At 52.8% G+C, this 22,783-nt stretch overlaps 1 protein-coding gene across 2 annotated transcripts in view; it reads right to left on the bottom strand.

Annotated features, from left to right (window-relative positions):
• The window catches only part of FAM53B (family with sequence similarity 53 member B), a 122,894-nt gene that overhangs the window by 99,507 nt on the left and 604 nt on the right, over positions 1-22,783 (bottom strand). The window lies entirely within an intron of this gene.

Here is a 22,783-nt window from a genome sequence, read left to right as displayed (position 1 = left end):
CTAAGAGGCAAAGTACATTTTAAAAGACAAATAACATGATATCATAACAGGGCCTTCTACGGTTCAAAAATGAGCATCGCAACCTTGATGGGGTGGGTGCAAAGCCATGCTGGGATCTCCTCCTCCCAGTCCTTGGTGGGTTTTCTTCCCGGGCAGATTCTTGTTCACATCAATTATTAATAAATCAAAAAAACATTTGCTAGAGCCATGATGTTCATGAAGCACAAAGCCTGGCAAGTGCCTGGAAGTGGCATCCACATCCACCAGGCCCCAGCAGACAGGGCTGGCAAAGCTGCTCTGCAGGCCCCTGGTCTGGCCTTGCCTGGCAGCTGTGAGTGGTAGGAGGGTCGGAGTCTGGCACAGGTGCCCAAGGAGCAGTCCCTCCGAGCAATGCTGACCACACCTCTGGGTGAGTGGTGTTTCACGAGCCCACAGTGGGTCCCCTTTCTTAGAGGGGTCAGTGATGGGAGGCAGCACCAGAAAAAAAACAGTTTCTCCCCCAAATTCTCAGCAGAACCCAGTTTAAAAGTCACTTGCCTTCCACAAAGAGGAACAAGGCAACTTCTAGAGAGAGGAAGCAAAATATAATTTGGGCAAATGTCTCTGTGCCATTCTACTGTCATCCTGGCGGCTCTCCTCTTGAACCTCAGGACCCTCAGATGCCAAATTAACCTGCCCTACAGATAAGCCTGCTTGGGTGCAAAAAAAATATGCACCTTCAGCACAGATAGGACAGAAAGCAACTTAACTGCCTAACAGTAAGGACAGGATAAACAAATGTCCCAACATCCACGCAAAGGACAAAATGCAGCTTTTCAAAAGACTTGACAGGTGCCAATAGGAAACCATCTTCCAGTCTAGTGTTAAGTGAAAAAGCAAAGACAGACAGTGGACATAGTAAGCTCCTATTTGGGTAAAACTAAATAAATGTAACAATAATACAGAAGGATACAAAAGAAACTTAATATCAAGAGTCTTCAGGGAGAGGAAGTGGGTTGCTGAGAACAAAGGGGAGAGGAGACTCTTCAAGGAATACCATTTTGTACGTTTTGAATTTTGAAGATACGACCTATGCAAAAAATATCTAAATTTTTAAAAATCAAAATATATATATATATATATATATATATATATATATATATATATATATATATATATACTTGCACATCAATGGAATCTCTCTGGGAGAATAAAGAAAAAGGCAACAGGAGTTCTTCCAGAGAGAGAAGTAGAGGTATATATGAGGGACAGGGATAGGGGGAGAGTTACTTTTCACAGCTGAGTTTGTAACCAGCGCATATATTGCCTATTCTTAAAAATTAATTTACACACACAGAGCTGCTTGTAGTTCCCCAAACACCCCACGCCGTTCCACGTGTCCAGACCTTTGCTCACACTGGGCCCTCTGGCTACAACTTGCTCCCCTCTCAGCCTCTTCAGCCTCCAGCTGAGCTAACGACTCTCAGCTTTTAGACTCAGCTCAGGTGTCTCCTCCTCCAGGAAGGCCTCGCCCACACTGCAGAGTACGAATCAAAGGAGCATGAAATGAACTGGCAGTGTGTCCGTCTCCCCCACGGACTGGGAGCTTCGGGAGGGCACGAACCCAACCACAGTCCCCTGAGTCCCAGGACCTGGCACGAAGAACAGCTCTCAGGGAATGTTTGCTGAACCAAAGAACACATTCACTACATTAAGTCAGTTCTCAACTTTCCTGATGCCAAAAGCTACTGAAACCTCTCTTGCTTGTGGGGTTTCCCACAGCTATCAAAATTGTGTTGTTAACACTAATTCGAAGCATTACACCTCCTGGTCCACGGAGGGGCTGGGCTCAAAGCTGTCTGGGCTCCACAGCAGCAGAGCACAAGCAGAATCTGTGGATGGCACAAAATCACTCTGATACCGCTCACCTCCTGGAAACTTGCAAATACTCATCAGAGGCTCCTTGCTTGGGCGGGTGGGCGGGCGGGCAGGTGGCCGGCCCTTCGCACTCCCAATCCCAGGAAAACCTCGGCCCCGGGTGTTCCCTATGGTTTTGTTTCCCAAGTTCGGCCTTTAGGAGAAAGCACCTGGCTGCCCTCAGGGCTTGCTGGGAGGCAGCACCCCTACAGGCCGGTGTCCCCTGAGAAGGAGGAGGGCCAAGGTCCTGGCAGCCTGCACGGTGAGCAAGGTGGGGTCGGGGGGCAAGATCACCCGGGAGAAGTCAAATGTGCATGTGATGCTGTGCTCCTGAACAAAGGGTGTCTTCTCTGAGGGACTTTAATTCAACAGGCAGATCCTGTGCACACCCTGCGCTGTGTTTCTCTCGTCATTTCCTCATGGTACCAGAGCCCCAACCCAAGTCCAACACTCCCCGGGCTGGCTGTACCAGGGGCTGAGGGAAGAAGGCAGGTGTACCAACCAAGTTCACACAAACCACCAAGTGTTCAAACAGGTATACCGCAAGGCACAACGAGTGCCAGGGGAGGATGCAGGCTATGGGACAGGAGTGAGCTGTGACCCCAAGCAGGGAGGTAAAAGTCTGGGGAGGGGTCCTAGAGAAGGTGGCATGAGTGTTGGGCTTTGCGGGCAGATAGGAGTTCAACAGCCAGAGACAGGGCGGGGGCCTCCCTGGAGGAAGCCCATCAGTGACGCATCCAGCACCCCAGGGAGCTGGGGAGCCAGGTGAGGCCCCTTCCCAGATTCGGGTGGAAGCAGCCCCGTGCCGCCCAGTCAGGCGCGTGTCCAGCTGATGCCTGCACCCCTCACAAGGCCCTGGGGGGGGGGGCTCCGCCATCCAGGGCAAGCCTCAGCGGCACCGGCCTCCCCACTCCTGGCCCGGCCCCACCTCACCCTGCTCCCCTCTAGCTCTTGGGGGTCTGCCCCACCACACCTGTCCTGCTCTTCTGCCTTCTGCCGGTGAGAGCACCGGGCCAACAAGCTGAGCCCTAAGGGGCACGAGCGGGTGCTTTATTCAGCCGAACGGAGCCAGGCGACCCAGGGGATCCGAAACCACCCCCCTTCATAAAACAGCAGCATCAAGGTACACAGCCGCAAGACAGTTATTTCCATCTCCCAGTGCACCAACAGCCCCGGCGCTGACCCACACCGCTAACCCAGAATGCCGACAGACAATACAGCAATTGTGTCCTCTCTTGGGAAGGGGGAGTGGCCACGTCCAGCCCCACATGAGAATGTCACGATCGTCTCGGACTCCCGAGCTACAAATATGTGATCAAGGCATGTGCCGAGCACGCGCTCACCACGTGTTTGCGTGGCTATGAAAGCACAAAAGCACAAGGGCCGATGTGCTTCAGCTGCCGGGGACTGGGTCTGGGGGCGGCAGAGGACAGGGTAACGAGAAAGGAGTCAGGAAAACAGCACAGAAATGCTTCATTCAAAACCATGACTGCTTTATTGTCCCCTAGTTTTTGAGGAGTGGGAGTGGAAGGGGGGACACTCCTTTACAAAACAAAACTGCAAAGCGAGGCAACATTGGTGACTGCCGTCGCCTCCCAGCTATTCCATCCTAGGCTAAAGACAGGAGACAGGCAGTGGTTTCAGATTCACTCTGGACAACTGAAAACCAAAAATGAGATGAAATCAATCTTCGCAGGCAGGCAACCACCACTGACAGCTCGGATCCGTACAGCCTCTGGCTGGCGCTGTGTGGACGCGGGCACATCCCTTCCGAGCTCTGGGCCTCAGGTGCCCAGTTGTGACAAGAGCTCTTTCACTTCCAGAAGCCCAAGCTGGGCTCATCTGCTGGCAGGTAAGAGAAAGAAGGGATAGAGCACTTGATTCTGGGCATGGTTGGTGCCCCAGTTCCCATCACTACGTGGGGACACACATTTCAGGACACCTGAGTCAAAGGGCACCTCAGCCTCAGGACTGATACCTGGAAAGTGGAGCAACATGAAGGGAACAAGCTGCCCAAGAGGAGGCAGGGCTACCCAGCATCTCCATGCCAGATGTTAGCGCAGCCAAGTGGGGCCTTTCTTTGATGAGAATGGGTAAAATAAACCTATGTGGGAAACCAAAGTTCAAAACTCAAAATCATCAGTGTTGCCTCCTCTGGTATCCAGGGTCCAGATTAAGGGGGTTGGAGGCAGGGGCAGAGAGTGGGTTAGGAAAAAGAATTACCTAAAGGTAGGAAATAAATGTTTCTCCAACTATTACAATCAGAGTCTAAAGATAAACAGCTCCCATAAAAATGGCTGGTGTCTTACTCCTTTGGGGCTGCTGTAACAAAATACCATCAAGTGGGTAGCTCATAAACAACATTCACTTCTTGAGGTTCGGGAGACTGGCGAGTCCGAGATCGTGGTGCCAACACTCAGAGTTGACAGGCTCTTCTTCATTGATGGTCATCTTCTCACTGCATCCTCACATGGCAGAAGGTCCGAGGCCTCTCTCTGGGGTCCCTTTTGTAAGGGTCTAATCCCATTCGCGAGGGCTCCAACTTCATGACTTGGTCACCTTCCCAAAGGCCCCACCTCCTAATACCATCACTTTGGGCTTTAGGTTTCAACATACAAATTTGGGGGGGGGGGATATAGACATTCGGTCCATAGCAACTGGAAAATGAAACATCTTTGGACATCTAGGGTCCAGTTTCCCAGAAGATAAGATGCAAAGCTTTGTAAGCATGTACCTCTGCACAGCAGGAAGTAAAAAAGGCAGAGCAGGCTCATACGCAGGGCAGGCATTCGAGTCGCTGGCTGGGACCCAAACCCTTGCCGGGGTAAACACGGGAGCGTTTGGCGCCTGCTTCAACAATGTGGTTCCAGTGCAGTGGTTCTCAAAGTGTGGTCCCGGAACCAGCGGCAAGCAGCCTCACCTGGGAGCTTGTTAGAGATGCACAGTTTCACTCTCCACCCCACACTGACTGAAGCAGAGACTCTCTGGGTGGAGTCCGGCAATCAGTGTTTTAACAAGCTCTCCACGTGAGTCTGGTGCCCCCGAAAGTTTGAAAACCTATGTTTTAGTGGATTTGGTACTTAGAACCCTGATACTTGGGGGGACAATTCTGCAGATGAAAAAACTGGGGTCCATCAAGGTTGAGTCTCTTGCAAAAAGACCATGAGGTCAGAAACGGGTGGAAGGCCTAGGCCCCACCCCCAGCCCTTCATCTAGGCCAGGACCTGGGGACCTAGATAAAGATGACCCAGTGCTTCTCCTTAAGGAGTTCCCAGCACCCCCTAGAATGCACTCAAGAACACCAGTGGGGGCGGGGCCTTCGGGGTCCTTCTCAGGAGTCTCAGCCCGGTGGAATCAGCAGGTGGACAAAGCCCCCAGGCATGGAATCGGATGAGGACGCCACATTTCTGCTGCAGATCAGGGGGCAGGAGGGCTTTCAGGCAGTGGGACTTGTGGCCCACATTTCTCAAATTCAGCAAACAATCCAGAAAGACACTAAGAAGCTCAAAGGTTGACAGTGTAGTGAAATGTGTGAGAATCTGAAGGAAAAAAAAATTGTTTGCAGAATATTTGCCACAAGAGGAGGAAAAAATGGGGTTGAGGAAAAAACGTAAACGAAAGGAGTGACTGATGTTAAATATTTGGAGGAATATGGGAAGAAAAACTCAATTCCTGAAAAAATATAAATTGCCATTTGGAGGCTCTTTACTTCCCCTTGCTTCATTGAGTCTCTGTCGAAAAGAATAAGCTAAGAGGCTCTGAGAAGCATGTTCTCATTTACCCTAAGAAATTTTTCTCTTTCAACCACCAGCAGAAGTTATCTACTTGATATGTGGCAGCTAGACTGCCTGTCAAGATAATTTAGAGATTAAATCTTTGTTTAAAAAAAAAAAAATCCCGCAGCATCTGTTAAAATCATGGAAGCACTTTTGGACTAAGAAGATTAAACTGGGTGAAGCACCTGAGTGACTTTAGCGGGGCTGGGGGACAAAAAGGATCCCCAAGTCACCTGGCATCGCAGGGCAACCGGAATGAACTCTGGGGTGGAGACTGGCTTCCAAAGATTCAGGCACCTTGTTTGAGGAGCTGACTCCAAGCTGCGTCAGGGGTCACATCGAGAACGGCAAGGGGAAAGCTCCACGCAGATGAATGAAGCACTTCCCCTGCTCTGAGCCCGGCTCATCTCTGTCAGTTTCCTTGCAAGTGGAACAACAGGCCGGATAACGGAGGGAATGACCCTGTGCAAGGGGCATTTCCACCACTGCCCCGCCTTGCACCATACAACCTGGGGGGCCTGAATCTACCTTCTAAACGTCTTGTCCACTCCAGAGATCTCCAGCTCAAATGCCTTCCAGAGCCGAGCAGGGAACAGAAACGAGTGAAACACGCTGGGTGGAAACTGTGCCGCAGAGCAGGGAACGTAGCCCGGGGGCATGGACGGCTAACACCGCGCGGCTGCAGGGGAAAGCGGGCCCAGGATAATATTAAAGATCTTCTGATGTGTCAGGAAAAGCTGAAAATCTAGACTTCTTTGTACAATGCCACTTTTTAAATGTTGTCAATAAATGCAAAAATGCATAAAGCATCATGGGGGCCAAACAAATCTTGCCCAAGGACCACACCTGGCCCCCAGACCACGAGTGCACAACCTCTGGTCTAACGGACACTGACTATTCAAGCTCTGAAATCGCCCAGACAACTGCATTACACCTCGGTTTGAAGGGCCCTGTGGATTCGCCCGTCCTGAGCACCCCACAGTCACGCATATCCATCTGCATCACTCCTGGCTCCCTCTGAGTTAGAGGAAGGCCTAAAAAGGACTAGGAAGCGCAGACTGTCTGAAATCCTGAGCACATCAGAGCAGCACCATGATACCCCGAATCCCGAACAACGGACGCCTGCCTTCCCACGCACATGCTTGGAGAGGTGGGTGAGCTGCTTGGTTTCTCTGCCTGGCATCCACTCTCCAGGGTGAGCTGCGGCATTACTGGGAGCAGAGGAGGGCCTGGGACCTGCCCCTGTCCTCACCAGGAGAGCTCCCTTCAGACCTCTCCCACAATGTGGGATCGGGGAAGGAAAGCGTTTCCATGCCAAATTCTTTAAACAAATCCAAGTAAACCCAGCAGATGGAAGAGACGATTCTGGATCTCTGACGCCTACAGATGGCTGGCTTTGGTCGGGTCATCGTGAACAGAACAGATGCTTCCTCCATCACAACTCCTGCACAGAACACAGGATTCTGTTTTGATGACATCTGTGCAAGATATAGAAATGAGAGGGGGGTTTCCTGCCTTTTATTTCAAAACAGCCCTGGACAAACGAAGACTCCTTGTACCATAACAACACAGTCAAAGGAAAGCTCCATGAAGTAGGTTTTCTTAAATGTCAACCCACAGAACAACCTACTTCTCTGCCCACAGGCCATGATAAAAATGCGAGTGGGGAGCCCATCCAGAGGAGGAAGAGATTCCTCTTTCACACGGCAGCATGGTCCATGATGGGGGTAACGCCGGGTATGGAGGAGATGAACTGGGGTCCAAGCCAGGCTCTAGCCTGTTAGGACCTGTCCTCTCAGGGATATGCCGGGAGCTCAGTTCCTCCCGGTGGGGCGGAGCTCATTATCCAACAGCCGACTGTGTGACGATCAGATGAAATACAGGCACGGTGCTTGGCACATAGCAGGTGCTCAACAAACACCAGCTCTCTAAGTAATAAACAACTTCCACTGTAAACTTCTTTGTACCAGGGTTCTTTCCAGGCACAGGCAACGTATCCCCTTTTCTGGGTGTTGAGACAGCAGTGAGCAATTCTGGGCATAGCCCAATCTGCCGTGCTCTCAGGTCCCCACCGGCTACAGAAGGCAGACCCAGGAGACCATTCTGAGTGGCTGGCTAAAGGCAAGCAGAGTGTCAGAGGGGGGCGCACAATCAAGTCTGGGCTTCCAGGGCTATTCTTTCCCTTTTCAAAGCAAGAGTGAAAAAAAAAAACCTCTCTCTGTGCATTCTCTTAACCCCAACTTCCTCCTTACCAAGCACTTCTTTCATGCAACTGTTCTATGGCTAAATGCACCAGACTTATCTGGTTTTCTCCCTTTTTCACTCTTGCCCAAGGTCCTGAAAGAAAGGTCTTCCTGGTATCTTAGGCTTGCATTTTGGGCAAGTTTCCATCCTGACTGTAAAGGGAGTGGGCACTGTCTAAGCTAGGGAGATTCGTGCAGACTGGACCCATGTAAACCCAACAGGGAGAGGTCTAGCCGTTCCCAAGAGCAGGAATGGACTGGACTCCTGACAAAATGCAGCATCTCATGAATGCAGCTAGCCCGGGGCCAGGACAGCCCAGCGGTAAACAACCACGCAGCCTTTCTCCACACTCAGAGTCTATCAGCACTCACCAATGGCGGGGAGATGGTTCCAGCACCGATGCATTTACAGTCAGGCCCCATGAACAGAATTCAAATCTATGCTCTCCACATTTGCCTTCACCCCTCAAAATGACTCTACCCCTAATTAGCTTCCAAAGAGACTCCTATTAGGTAACATGGGAACGAAGCAAGACACGAGCTACACTTCAGCCCAGCTCCCAGCTGGTCAACAGACTGTCCCAGTGTTGCAGCTGATGTCACTTTAAGGAGAAAGCCACGTGACACTGGCTGGCAGAGGGGCCTGGAGCTTGTCTTCCTTCCTCATGCTACACAGTAGCCACCATTCTGAAGGAATAAAGCAGTTCCTTATCTGTCACCCATGGAAAACATGGCCATGTCATCAAAACAAAAATGTTCCCATCCCAGCACAGTAGGAACAGTGGCACAACCCGTCGGGTCCAGATGATCCAGAACAGAGCACGATCTGAATACAGGGAAGTTTGGATTTCTGTGGCTGTCCGCAGGGCCCGGCGCGCGCATGCACACACACGCGCATGCACACGCACGCGCACGCACACACACACATGGGGTGAGGAGGGGGAGCGCTGGGCGCAGCAGAGCTGATGCGGCCGCGGGCCCAGGTGAGCCAGGAGCTGGGGTCACAGGCTGGAGGGTAGCAGGGCTGAGGGGGTCCTCAGGTAGCAACTGGTCACCTGCAGTTGGGGACCATGGGATGCATGGTGTGGCGGGCTTGCCCACGGTCACATGGAAGGTGTGGGGCAGCTTCTTCACTCCAGGCCCAGGCCCCCTCTGTCACGTCACACATTTCCCATCACCTCTGAGTCAACGGACTCATCCATTCTGTGCTCTGGGGCCAGGAAAGTCGGTGTCCTTTCTTTCACTGGAATGCCTCCTCTACACTTCTGGTTCCCTCAGATTTGGATTTTCCACACACTGAGAGACAGTCTAGCACACCTCTGCCCACCTGAACTTTCTGTGATGCTGGCTAAGTTTTATATCTGTGCTGTCTAACCTGACAGTGAAAAGCTGCACGTGGCTACTGAGCACGTGACGAGTGGCTAATGCAAGTGAAGAACTGAACTTTCTATTCCATTCTGTTTTAAATTTAAATAATCACAATTGTGTCAATTATCCCTCAATAAATCTGGAAAAAACATTTAAGCAGTGACATGTGGCTAGCGGCTACCATATTGAACAGCCCAGGTCTGGAATACGGAGCATCCTTATAGGCAAGGGGTCAGCACATTTTTTTCTGTAAAAGGCCAGACAGTAAATATCTTAAGCTTTGTGGACCATATGGTCTGTCACCACTGCTCAGCTCTGCTGTGGCAGCACAAAGGCAGCCACAGACACTATGTACACAAATGAGTGTGGCTGTGTGCCAATAAAACTTTATTTACAGGAACAAGCCATGGGCCAGATTTGGCCTGTGGGCTTAGTGTGCCAACCCTTATCTAGGTACAGGGTTGAAGTTCAAATCCCAGGACTACTGCCCAGCAGCTGAATGATCTTGGGCATCTTGATCTTATTAAACCTCAATTTCTTCATCTAGAAAAAGGGAACATAGTATTCACTTCTCCGGGTGGTTATAAGAATTAAATGGGAAACTGATAACACACTTAGCACGGGGCCAACACAGATGGGCGTTCAAAAAGCCCTTGAGGGTGAACGGAAACTGGATACGTACTGGGTGCTCTGACTTAAAAATATCCTACGGCTTCCTCCCTTTCCTGTGAAGTGGACACTACTATCCCCAGCCTACAGAGAAGTGACTGGTTCAAAGTCAAAGACAATAAAGTGGCAGGACTAGAACCCAGGGCGCCCGTTTCCTGGTTCCTTGCCCTGGTCTCCCTTCCTCTCAGGCTTTTCCAGCTGACATGAGCTCTGCCCAAGGTTCCGCTTGACTGGGCTCATGTGAACCACCTTGTACTGTAAGAGGCTTGAATCCTTTACAAAGGAAATTGTTAAAAAAACAAAGTCAATGACTTCCTGAGGGCTCTACGATGTCGTGCTCTACTGGTTCCTGTTCTGTCCACTGTTCTGGGGCCCCTGTCACCACCAGTGACCAGAGACCCCTCATCTAAGGCTGTCAGTCACCAGTACACCATGGGAACGCCCTCACAAGGTGGCTCCCCTTTACTGGGCAGGGTCAGAATGAGGTTCGGTGCTGCAGGTCCGTGTGAAGATCTGGCTGTCGCCCTTCACAGCCCCGCCTCCGCACAAGTCCTCCAAAGTTGAAAAACGCTATCCCCACCCTGGTGATGGGGTCACACAGAGATGCCCTCTGCGGTTCCTTAGAGAACTGCACAATCTGACGTGAGCAGGCCCGGCTCAAATACGAACTCAGTGCTGGCGTCCACCTTCCTCTTGGCTCCCTCCCGAGCAGAACGAGGCGCCGAGGTCTTCTCCCCCATCTCCTTAGCGGAGTCGGCCAGGATCATTCCCGAGCAGAGGAGAGGGCACTCAGGATCACCATCTTCTTCCCCAAGGGCCCTAAGTAAGACACCATCGGCTGTGCCCGCCATGCTGGCTTAACTGCAGTAACCAGGGCATGGGGCCAAAACCCCGAACAGAGGCCAAATCGGAGACGGGCAGCCAGCTGGATGGGAGCGAGCCCCTGGGCCCCGGCTCTCTCCTCCTGCCACGGAGAGGGGCTGAAAATCAGGCCCCTGTCCCCAAGAGCACCGGAAGCCTGGCCGTGATGCTCACCGCCTTCCATGAGGGATCTCACCTGGTCTCCCCACAGACCCGCCCAGAAACTGTGCAGAAGTGGCCGGCTCAGCCTTTCTCCCACAAGCGCAGGGAAAGGACTGGCCAGGCATCTTCACACAGGTTCAAAGCCGAGGAGGATGCTAGCAGCCAGGAGCTCCTCAGGCCAACACAGAGCAGGTGCCAAGCTGGCCCTGCTCTTCCGTGGCCAAGCGGAAGGCTCTGTGCCACGTCCTAGAGCAGAGATGTCCTGGGGTCTTTTCTGCAGCACTCAAGGACGTGCCCGAACCTTACAAAAGTTTAAAAACCTGATTTTTTTCTTAAAAAGCAAATTAGAACCCATTCACCTGTAGACAGAGCATCCACCACACGCCTCAGCCAGCAGCCCGGGCACCTGACGGGCACAGCTCTTCCACTCCAGGCTGCAGTTCACCTTCCGGCCTACTCAGCCTTGGCCAGGCCTCACCTCTCTCTTACTCTTCTAACAGGTGAGGGTGTTTGCTAACCGCCCTAGGAATCAGATGAACAGGAGGCTGACTGCCAAACTTACAGCCATTTGCAGCTAACTTACCTACTTCTCTCCTCAAGACTAAATGCTGATGAGCAAAACCCCCATAGGGCTCAAAAAAGACACCCCGAAAGCTGACGTGGGCAGCCCGTCTCCGTGGGTTCACTATTTTCCTTCACTATTGTCCTTCGGGCCCGCGTCCACACCCCACAGCCACCAGGGCCTGGAATCCTGGCTGGCATCTGAGGGTGTGGAGTCCCCAGGAGCGCCAGGAGTCAGGTGACCCAGGCAGAACGGTCTCGCGTGTTTGTGTCAGCGACTCCCCCACCCTTTGAGATCACCAGCGAGAACACGCTAAGACAGAGCCCAAAGGGCACCCAGACTCATTTTTTCAGTCACACCAACATGGTCACTTTCTTTTCCTTTAAGGGGTGGGGAAAAAAAAGTAGGTTTACACTGAATCAGACTTTTCCAACTCATCCAATGCCAGAAGGTTTTGTTCGTTTTGATTCCTTTAGTTCCAGTGCAGGCACAGGCAAGGAATTTTGGAAGTTCTTGGGAATCCCAAGTGCCCCCAATGAAAGCAAGAGCTTCAGCTAAAATAAACACAGACCACACGCCTCTGGCCAAGTAGATGACACTTGATGAAAATTCTGTGTGTAGGGTGCTAGTCTTGTGCCCTCCAAGGAGGTCACTCCAAGGTCAAAAGGATGGGGCCCCTGAGCAGTCTCCCTGGAAGGGGGCCCCTCGTGAGGGCCGCTGGAGAAGGCCGTTCCCTTCTCCTCTGGCTTCCTCACCAGCATCCAACTGGTGACCAACCAACCAACCGCTACCCCCTTCAGCCCTCGCCCTGCCCTGGTTCGCCCCTCTCTCCTGGGTCACTCTGTGGTCTCCCAGTGTCCGCTCCAACCCTGTCCGCAGTGCCACTCCCCAAGTGCAAGCATCAGCATGTGCTCCCCAGCTCCCAGCCCTCGGGCAATAAAGTTGGGACTCCTCCCTCTGGCGCCCACTGCCGTCCTGACCTCGACCAGCTTAGCTGCCAGCCCAGCAGCGCGCCTCCCACCCTCGAGCCTAGGCTATCCTCCACCACCCGAGGCAGTCTCCGGTGCCCCTGCGCACACTGCTCCCTGGTCTGGAACACCTCCTCCTCCCAATTCTGCGTCCGTCTAAACTCCTGCTCATTCTTCAAGCCTCAGGAAGCCGCCTCAGCCCTCCTCCCTTCGGCTTGGTTTAAATGACCCTCCCGTCACTCCCACAGGACTGTGGACTCACCAGAACCCTGTGGACCCACACCTCCGCCACACTTACTACACACGGCACATGATAGGAAGCGGATAAAAACAACTGCAGTCTGAGTGTTCACGACACAAGCCAACGAGCTCCTCAAAGACGGATTTGGTTTACTCAAGTGCGAATTCTTCAGGGCCTGACACACATGGTAGGCGTTTACTAGACGTGAACTGGATTGCGCCTGGGGGACCCTCAGCACGGCAGTGTTCCGTGGTCACCACAGAAACAGCGACACGTCCGAAGAGGCACAGAGGGCAAGGAAGGTGAGTTCTATCACATCCGCCAAGAGCAGAAGCAGCCCAGGCGCCTTGGTCACCTCCCTCACACAGCCCCTCGGTCACCAAGCTTCGTGATGTCCGGGAAGAGGGTCTGTGTCAAGGCCACCCAAGGCCAGCCACCTCGGTGGGTCCTCTGGGGAGAGCTCTCTAAAGAGCTCCCAACCACTTGTGCCAGCCTCTGAGGGCACCTGCCCGGAACCTAGTGAATAATAGCCTTCGCACCCCGGTACGAAAGGCTCTCCCGCAAAGCTGCCCAAAGTACAGCAGCAATTTCTCAGGCCAAGACTGTTCACCCCACAGGACGCCAGGCTGGGGCTGGCAAGGGGTGACACTCAGAAGACAAGGGGAGTGGAGATCTACGCCCACCAAGGAGGGGACGGCCTTTCCCTCCATCATCCCAGTCAAGGACTCGTTTCAAAAGCTTTGATGGAGCTTAGATGAGCTCTTGCTCCTGGAGAAACTGCCACCGCGTTCAGGTGGCAGGGGGGTCCGGAGACAGCGGAATCAGACCCCAGTAGTCGGTGAAAGGTGGCCAGGCTGGGGGCAAGTGCCACAGCCGCGACCACGCAACCTGCACCAAGAGGACGCGGGCCACAGTTGTGAAAGGCAGCTCGCCAACTTGAAAGAAGGGGCAAGATGAAAGAAAGACATCAGCTGCGGAGAGTCTAAAAAGAATCTTAAAGTAAATGGACCTCCCACTCTCAGTCCAGATAGGTGTGCAGCCACTGAGGTTTCCAAAGAATCCATTCACAGAAGTTGGTGAGAGCAGAGCCAAGATTCCAGGGCCGCGTCATGACACTTGCATTTAAATCTTCTATGTTTAGGACCAAATTAAATCACTTTTGATAAACAGAGATTTTGTTTCCTAGAGCGAAAGCTTAAAAGATTTCACCCACCTTAACTCTTAAGAGACACACTGCAAACTGAATTGTAACATGTACTCTCAACCCTTCTTCCCCCCAAAATCACATCTGCGAACGGAGAATGTGGGTGAAGAAAGGCTCTACCTGGCCTTATCCAGCCAAGCCCAGCTCCGAGTTAAGTCCCCTCTGCTCTGTCCCTCGTCCTGTCACCCACTGGGGCCATGGGGACAGTTGCCCTGGTCCTTCCCCTTGAACTCCCAGCCCACCATCTGTCCTCCCAACAGCACGTGCCTGCCACGGGCTGCACACCAACATTCGCTGGGCTCTAAGTGTCCCCAGCCATGGTCTCACTTAGTGCCCCCAACCCACGGGCTGGGTGCTGTCGGCACGGCCATAGTCCAGAGGAGGGAAGCCAGGCGGGAGAGGCAGTCAACAGCCTAAGAGCAAACGGAGGGCAGACCTGGGATTCGAACGCAGGCACTGATGCCACAGCTGAATGCTGCCCCTGGCAGTAAACGACACAGACCTGGGTTTCACCTCCTCTCTGCCCAAAGTTCCCCCGTGGAAGTTCTCCTCTTGCTGGCACGCGGCCCGCCCTGGACCGCCTGGCAGAACTTCTGCCCACCCAGTCCAGCTCACGCCCCACCGGCGGCACCGCACCTGCGCCAGGGGCTTCTCGGACAGGCTCTCACCCAATCCTCCTGAAACCACTGGGAGGCAAGGCCAGCAAGATGAAAAACCTGAGGCCGCGAGGGTCACACAGCAAACTGGGTCCAGCAAGTGAGCAGTAGTGTGCCCGCTGCTTTCCCCCTGGGGAATCCCATTGTCTGACTGCTCCGGGGCCTTCGGGGGAGGGGGGCTCCCAGGACCACGCCACAGAGGGGGCCCCTGCATTCCACACCCCGTCTGGAGTCTCAGAACCACAGACACCCCCGGCCCCCTCTCCTCACCCAGAGCGCAGAGGCAGCTGGCTGCCGAGGACGGTGTCCTTCCACCTCCAAACACGCAGAGGCTGCTCGCAGGCGGCACACGGAACGTCCCTCCACTCCCAGGCCCCGGCCAACGTGAAGGCCAGAGCAAGGGGAATTCCAGGCACGGCGGAGGCCTCTCCCAGCTGGGCTGTGTCCATCAGGGCACTTCAGCCAGAGGGCAGCCGGGAAGGCGGGTGGCCTCCTTGGGGTGAGCCACCTCCTTCCCCCAGGGCCCTGCTCCAACTGCCAGGACACAGAGGGGCCCCGGACAGACGCTGCTCCCCGGGTCCCCTCAGGCCCCCCAAGCAGGCTCTGCCACATGGCCACCCCAGCCCCTCCTGGAAGTGGCAGCGTGGTGCCCGGTCCGTAATCGCCGGGGACCACCCCCTGCTCATGGCAGCAAGCGCACCTCCACTGCCCCAGGGCGGCCGCTGGACCAAGAGGGAGCATACGGAGGCCCGCCACAAAGAGCTGAAACGCCACTGTCCCGCCCACCAGAGGCGAGGAATTTCTCTGAGCAGCAGCATTTTCAGCAAGAGACGGAGCGAGTTCCTCAGCCATGGGCTCGTGCTGAGGATTCAATGAACTAATGAAGTAAAGTGGCCAGCTCAGCGAGGGACACCCAGCAGGTGCCCAATCAGTGTCTGCTAAATGAATGCAGGAAGAACAATCCCCCTCCTCCCCACCTCATTAGGCCCAAACCCAACTCCGAGCGGAGGAGAAAGAGCCCTTATTTACCCACCACCACCAACGCGCGGAAGGGCAGATGGACAAACCTTTGCCAAGGCGACCAAAAAGGCCTTTTCATCAAGCTCCAGGTTTCAGCACTTCCCATCGGGACTCAGTTTCCCCGGCTGCAAGTTTCACGAGCCTACACGTTCAGTAACTGAAGGGATGCCTGCTGCACACGCATCAGGGGAGGAAGTGAAAAATGGGATGGACTGTCAAAGTCAACCAAGAGCTTCGGAGGGCATGTTTCACTAGGCTAAAGAACTCTGGACAGTGACCATGTTGCTTGTGGGTCTGCTACAGTGTGCTGTCCTGCAAGCAAGAATGTGTCCCGGGACTTCCCTGGTGGCGCAGTGGTTAAGAGCCCGCCTGCCAAGGCAGGGAACACGGGTTTGAGCCCTGGTCCGGGAGGATCCCACAAGCCGCAGAGCAACTAGGCCTGTGCACCACAGCTACTGAGCCTGCGCTCTAGAGCCCACAAGCCACAACTACTGAAGCCCGCGTGCCTAGAGTCCGTGCTCCGCAACTAGAGAGGCCACCGCAATGAGAAACCTGCACACCTCAATGAAGAGTGGCCCCCGCTTGCCACAACTAGAGAAAAAGCCTGTGTGCAGCAACCAAGACCCAACGCAGCCAAAAATGAATAAATTAAAAAAAAAAAAATGTGTCCCAAAGTCTCGCAGGAGAGGATGCAGCACTTGAGCAGGGCACCCAGGAGACACAGGTTCTGGTCCCTGTGTGCACTGGTCCACGTGACCTTGGGAAAGTCACCGCATCTCTCGGCGTGGGATTTCCCTTCTGTAAGATTACATTTTGTAATCTTACATTCTGTAAGAGCAGGCCACAGTAGCTCCTGCTCTCCCAGCCCCTGGTCATCCTAAAATAATTCTATGAAACGTAATCCCAAGTATGTAGGAGGACAGGTTCCCAGCAGTCAGGTACAGCCAGGTGGCTGACAGTATGGCACTCACTGCAAACCAAGGTGAAACGGACCAAAGGCTTACTGAGAATCACCAAGATACACCCTGAACCCAAACTGCATCTTCCCACCCCTGAGCCCCAGAGGGATACTATGTGCCAAACCTCCAGAAGGAACAAGAAGCTGAAAAGACCAGCAGGATGGTGGGGTTGCACGGCCCGCATGAGAACTACCCTGAGACAACAGACTGAATAAAACCTGCCCTCTTCGTTCCAGAAAGGAGGTGGCTCAGAGGGGCTGTACTGAATCCTGTGCGGGGAAGCGCACCCAACGCCTGGCCCGGCAGAAACAGGAACTACCTGGATGATGTCTGCAGCAGGCGCTTGGCCCAGGGATGGGTACCTTTCAGATTCTCCTTCACTGAGACATGGCAGCAGCGGAGAATTCCAATAGGCTTATTCTACTCCTGAACAGGAAGGTCCCTAATCCCTGCTAAGGGAAGAGAGGTATACGTGGGGTCTATTCCAGTCCTCGTTCCTCAGTCTCAGATGCACAACCGAATCAACTCAGAAGCTTTAAAAGTACCAACACTGAGTCCCACCCCTCCTCTCCAAGATTCTGATGTAATTGGTCCTGGATGCTGTCTGGGCATCCAGATTTTTTTTTTTTTTAACTTCCCCAGGTGATTCTAGTGTGCAGCCAAGGTTGAGGAACACTGCTGTAAAGTCTAAAAACTCGGCGACAGGGGCTCCCAGCCCTCTCCCACAAACTCTTCAGGAGCAGAAAGGCCAGCAGACCCAGCCAGGCAGCCCTTGCTGGAGATGTGGGTATCCTTACCCCGCCTCCACACACAAACCAGGATCGACCTGCACAGAGCCATCTGTCTGAGACAGAATGCAGGGCCTCTGCCCAGCCCTGGCTGGGGCATACCAAGTGCCCACACGCTGGAGGATGTACAGTTGTGTTCAGTTATTTGATGACTTTAGGCATGTAAACAAAATGTGATATTGTACAAACCTGGGGTGGCAAGGACCACAAAATGATTTACTATGAGACATCTAACTTACAAATGCAAAAAAAAAAAAAAATGCTGGAAACCCTTTTAACAATCTCTTTGAATGGAAAATGGGATCTGCATAAATGTGATGCTTCTAGTGGGCTGTCAGATTTATTTCCCATTTCCCCCAGAAGCTCACTGGGAATAATCATATTATTTTCTTGTGAATCTGTCTTTTGTAAGGATGAAGCGGAACATTCCAGTCTTCCCAACTGAGGCACTGCCTTTGGTCCTATGGTAGATACAGAATCCCATTACTCCTTCAAAGAAAAGAAAAATGGCTGTAGGAAATAGAGGGGCAAGGAAAAAAGGCAGTTAAAATTTCTAAGTTTCCCTGTGGTGTTAACAAGACTAAACAAAATTTATGCTTTGAGATAAAACAGAACCCAGTGCCTCTGTCTTATGAACACACCAACCGATAGCACGGTATATGGACAGCAAGCAGGCTCTGAAGCCAGACAGACCGGAATAGAGCTACCAGATGCTCGGCCTTCCAGCTGTGTGGCCCTGGGCCAGTTACTTGGCCTCTCTGAGCCTCAGTTTCTTCAGCTGTAACTGAAGGACTTCTTTGAGAATTAGAGACAGCGTATACAAAGCCCCTGGCCAAGGGTGAGCCTTCAACAACCAGTGGGCACTGCTATTATTCTTTGAATAATCCACACCCATTTCAGCTAAATCCTGCTGCACCCAACTTTTTTCGGGCCTGGATCTTGGGAACCACATTATATCACTACAGGAGGAGAATCTGTTTCTTTGTTTCAAGGGAGAGCGAGAACAGCCAGGAGTTGGCCTGCTCCTGCATTCTGGGGTCAAATGGTCTGTTTACCGACATGATTTGCTTTCACCTCCTGAGAGGGGCCCAGTGGAAAAAGTCCCTCCAGGGACTACAGATACCTAAGGGGAGCTGTTGTTTCCATGATATTCCTGCACAGTCTGGCCAGGCTGCCCCCATCCCCCCTGCAAAAGGCAGCTTCCCATGCAGCCCCCGCAGCAGGAGAGGAGAACCGTAAAGAAGCAGGGTGCCTGTCACACTTCTCCGTAACCCCTGACGTGATGTGAAATTCTACAAGGTAGATCCTTTGAAATGCAAAATCTTCCCGAGTCCTTCAAATGTGTTTTTATTTTCTTGGGTTCCTAAGGCTGCTTTCAGACCCACCCATCAGCATTTCCCCCTCTCAATCAACCCACACTTAACAAAAAAAAGGAAGAAGAAGAAGAAGATGAGGAAAAAGGAGGAGGAGGAGGAGGAGAAGGCAGCTGCAGCAAAGACGTCTCTGTTTTCTGAAAACGCTCAAGTATCTCCAGTCACTGCAAGGGGGGAAAAAAAAACTTGTCCTCTGCTCCAGCCTCCCTGTAACCCTCCTCCAAGACACCCTGAAGCCAAGTTTCCTCTGGAAGATTTCCTCCCATCCTAACCAGCACAGCACTAACTGCTGCTTCTCAGGATCTCAGAGAACTTTCTTAAGACAAGAATCCAGATGCCCCCTGACCAGAGTTCGGGAGGGTTAAGACCGGCACCACCAAAACCACAACCTGCAATTTTCGAAGCCCAAACCTTGATCCAAAACTGTGTGCACAGGAGGTTTGGATTAAACATCAAAGAAGAAGTTACCTTAAAACAAAGTTGTTTGGCAAAGAAAATTACTTCACCATAAGAAGGACCCTAGGGAATGGTAAATAGCTTTTGAATATAGACTTTTCAGTGGCAAGGTCATTAATCATGTTAATGTAAACTGCGCTAAAACAAAAATTGTCTAAGCAAGTCTCGGGGCACATCAGCATATCTAAGCCTCTAGGTTTGTTTCCAGAGTTCACATCCCGGCGGCACGCAATGAAACTGTTGTTAATGGGGTCAGCTATTATAGTGCAGTCCCCGACCTTGGGCCATAATAAAGGTGACTCAGTCCTGTAGAAAGAACCCTTCTAAAGTTAGGCAGGAAACAAACATAGAAATTAATCAGAGAAGGACAGTCAATGATTTCAGAAAGTTTATCCATTGGGCAAGTTTAAACAGCAACTCTCCCTGGATGATCAGAGATTTCAGAAAAGAGTTGAGGGAAACCAGTCAACATTCCTTACGGCACCCAAGTCCCTCAGCCAGGCCCTGTTTTGTAGGGTGGAGGGCAGGACAGCAGCTGGACAAGGCGAGGAGAGTGGAGCCCAGCAGAGTTAAGCTGTGCTGAGCCCCACCAGACCCGGCCATGTGCTTCATGCTGGCAACAAACCGGTTCTTTCAAGAGAGGAAGAGTCTGACAAAAAGGACAGCTGCAGCGAGAAGCTGAGAGGCAAAAACTTCGAAAAAGCTCTGGGTTTGGGATTCTCCCTCCCCTCAAGTCAAAGAAAAAAAAAAAAAATCACCTTGGGGTTTACAAGGGCTAGTTAATCTATTAAAGTGTCTCCCTTGCTGGATCAATTAAAGAGAGCCCCTCCACATCTGGTTTCCACCTAAAACCGAAACTTGTATTATCAGCATATTACATAACAAATTATGCCTGCAGGTTTCTTTTATTACACATCAGAGAGGTGTGTGTAGTGGTGGTAATGATGGGGGTTGTGCTGATCTGAGTATCTGCTTATTTCAGTCTTTTTTTTTTTTTAGGGCAAGAGCAAAGTTTTCCACGCAGTTTGCAATCCAAAAAAGTCACACTGACTGGGTGAAACATCAACTGAACAATCCAACAGTGTGTCTGGGGCTCAGTCTTGAGGGCCTACTGCATCAAGCAGTGGGTCAGAAGGGTGTGCTTTTTCAAAGAGCAATGCAAAAGTAAACCAAATTGCTCCGAGGCGTCCTCTGCTGCCAGCTCCCAGATTTTACACAAGGCTCCCTCCTCTCCAGCCTCCTGCAGGGGAGGAGAGCTGGCTGGCCTTTCCTGAGCTTCGATCATGGGTCAGGCGCCTGCTCCCTGAACCCACTTAAAGGACACCCAGCCCACTAGGCCCCTACAGAACCGGGGAGATGGAGAGGCCGGGCAATGGTGAAGGAATCAGCAGGGGAATAAAGGCTAAAAGGAGTGGTGGGAAAGAGCCTAAGAAATAACAACAGGGCTTCCTATAAAATGTCAGTTAAGTGTAGCCACCATGATTACAAGAAGGTATCTCAAAGCTCTTCTTCCTCAAAAAATTTTATGAACTTCCAAAATGCTACTACATGCAACATACCCTAAGTTCAAAGCAGAAGGGAGAAACTGACTAAAAATATCATCAATCAAAACAGTGGAATGCTCTATTTGTCCTGCCAGCCTTAGAACATTCAAGGCCACTTCTGTAGCAACTATACTGCTAGCTTTTATTTAACACTTGTCTTCGATGTTAAAACGATTGCACAGCAATAATCACCTTCTCAGGGGGAAAATAAGTCCTTGGGCAAAATTATTTGAACTGGTCTTAAAACCACCTTGTTCTCTGGAGGGGCATTTGGGAGAAAGAAACAGACCTGCCGCAGGCCTCTCCTTCATTTTCTGGCCTGGAACAGCACCCTGGGAGGCGATCAGCAGCCTCCTAGGTCTGTACCATGGCTGGCAGCATCCAGACCCTTGCCAAGTACAGACACAACGTCAAGGGCTACCAATCCTGAACTTAAGACCCAAACCTTCTCCCACTAACATGAGCCTATCAACTGGGACAAGAGGCTGTTTTCTGTTTATCTAGTCGTCCATAGCTAAGGAAAAAGGAGGGGGGGGGGAACCACACTACAGATCTGCAATTCAGTATCAAAACTGTAACTGAGACAAGTTACTGTTAAGTGGATAAATTAAAATGAAACCAAAACCTGGCGAAGTCAGGAACAGTGAGTTTCACCCAGTCTACTAACTCCATTCCTTTCCAAGTCCTCAAACCTGATGGCATATTTTAACCCAGAGTCCAGGATCTGGAGCAAGGAGGGATCCCCTTCCAGCCGGTGGGAACTGCTGGGAACACATATGCTAGTATGTCATTTGGAAGTCTGCTAATATGTTGTAAGCAGCACAAGACGCTTGCCTGGCTTCCCAGGCCAATAAACAATGCCATTCCAACTCCTGCAGCAGTCAATAGAAAACAGTCCCTTGTCTCCACCATGCAACAATTCAACAAACATTTGTTCCTGTTGAACAACCGTCAGCCTGGCTCCATCTGCACCCGCTCCGGCAAGGCGAGCGTGGCGGAGGCGGCATCGGCACAAATGCCCTGCCCAGGTCCGGGGCCCGGAATGCAGCCCACCGCGGGGGCCACTTGCCCAACACCACCGAGTCCGGATGCTGTAACGAATGGAAGACTCGGAGTGTGGCCTATAGGAGGCAGAATCCCATTCATCAAATGCCGCAAAGAGCTGTTCTTTGTTCACCATCGTACGAAGTACAGTACGTGTTAATGAACCAGGGCGGTCAGATGGAGGCAGCCTGGCTTCAGGGGGCGTCCGGGGGCGAGGGACGCGAGCAAACCGGCTCTCGAGACTCGCTGATGCTCCGCCGCCTTGTCCCGAGCCACGAGCATTGTTCCCCAAGTCTGCGGGCGGGGGTAGGGAACCGTGGGGTGCCGGAGAATACATTTGGGGCAATGCAAACCGAGGGCCCTCCCCGGGACTCTGGGCGTCCTCCCCTTCTTCGTCCCCGCCCCACCAAGAGAAAGCCCGAGCGGCGAAGACGACTCCCACGGGCTTGGAAATCAAGGACTGGCAAAAATGTGACTCGACCCGTGTGCCCGTGCCGGACGGCCCTTCTCGCCATGTGCAAAAGCCACGCCGGCACGGCCCCCCTTCCCCCCCAGCCCCCATTCCGCAAGTCCTGGCCGCGGCGACCCCGGGGGCTTCCCCGGCCCGGGACAGAACGCCCTCTCACCCCCTACGTGACCTCCCCGGCCGGTCCAGCCGCCGGGGAGCCCGCCGCTGCGTGCCCGCATCCCGGGGTGGTGGACGCAAACTTCCGCGAACAAAAGAGTTGTCTGCAAACGATGCGGGAACTCCGGGGTGAGCGGGGACGCCCGGGTCCCGGGGCTCGGCGCCTTCGCCGCTGCCGCAGCCAGGGCTCAAGTTGAGACGTGGAGAGGAGAACACCCCCGGGCGCAGCAGTCCCCGCGCCCGCCCCGGGAAGCGCAGACTTTTCCGCAGGGGCCGGGCTGGCTCGTTCCCCTGGCTGCGCTCTGACAAGTCTCACGCATGCACCAGCGGCGACACTCAGCGCCCCGAGAAACCACCCGACCCAACGC

The sequence above is a fragment of the Balaenoptera acutorostrata genome, chromosome 16 (assembly GCF_949987535.1).
Source record: "Balaenoptera acutorostrata chromosome 16, mBalAcu1.1, whole genome shotgun sequence".
NCBI classification, from domain to species: Eukaryota; Metazoa; Chordata; class Mammalia; order Artiodactyla; family Balaenopteridae; genus Balaenoptera; species Balaenoptera acutorostrata.
This window is presented reverse-complemented; position numbering and strand designations above follow the sequence as displayed.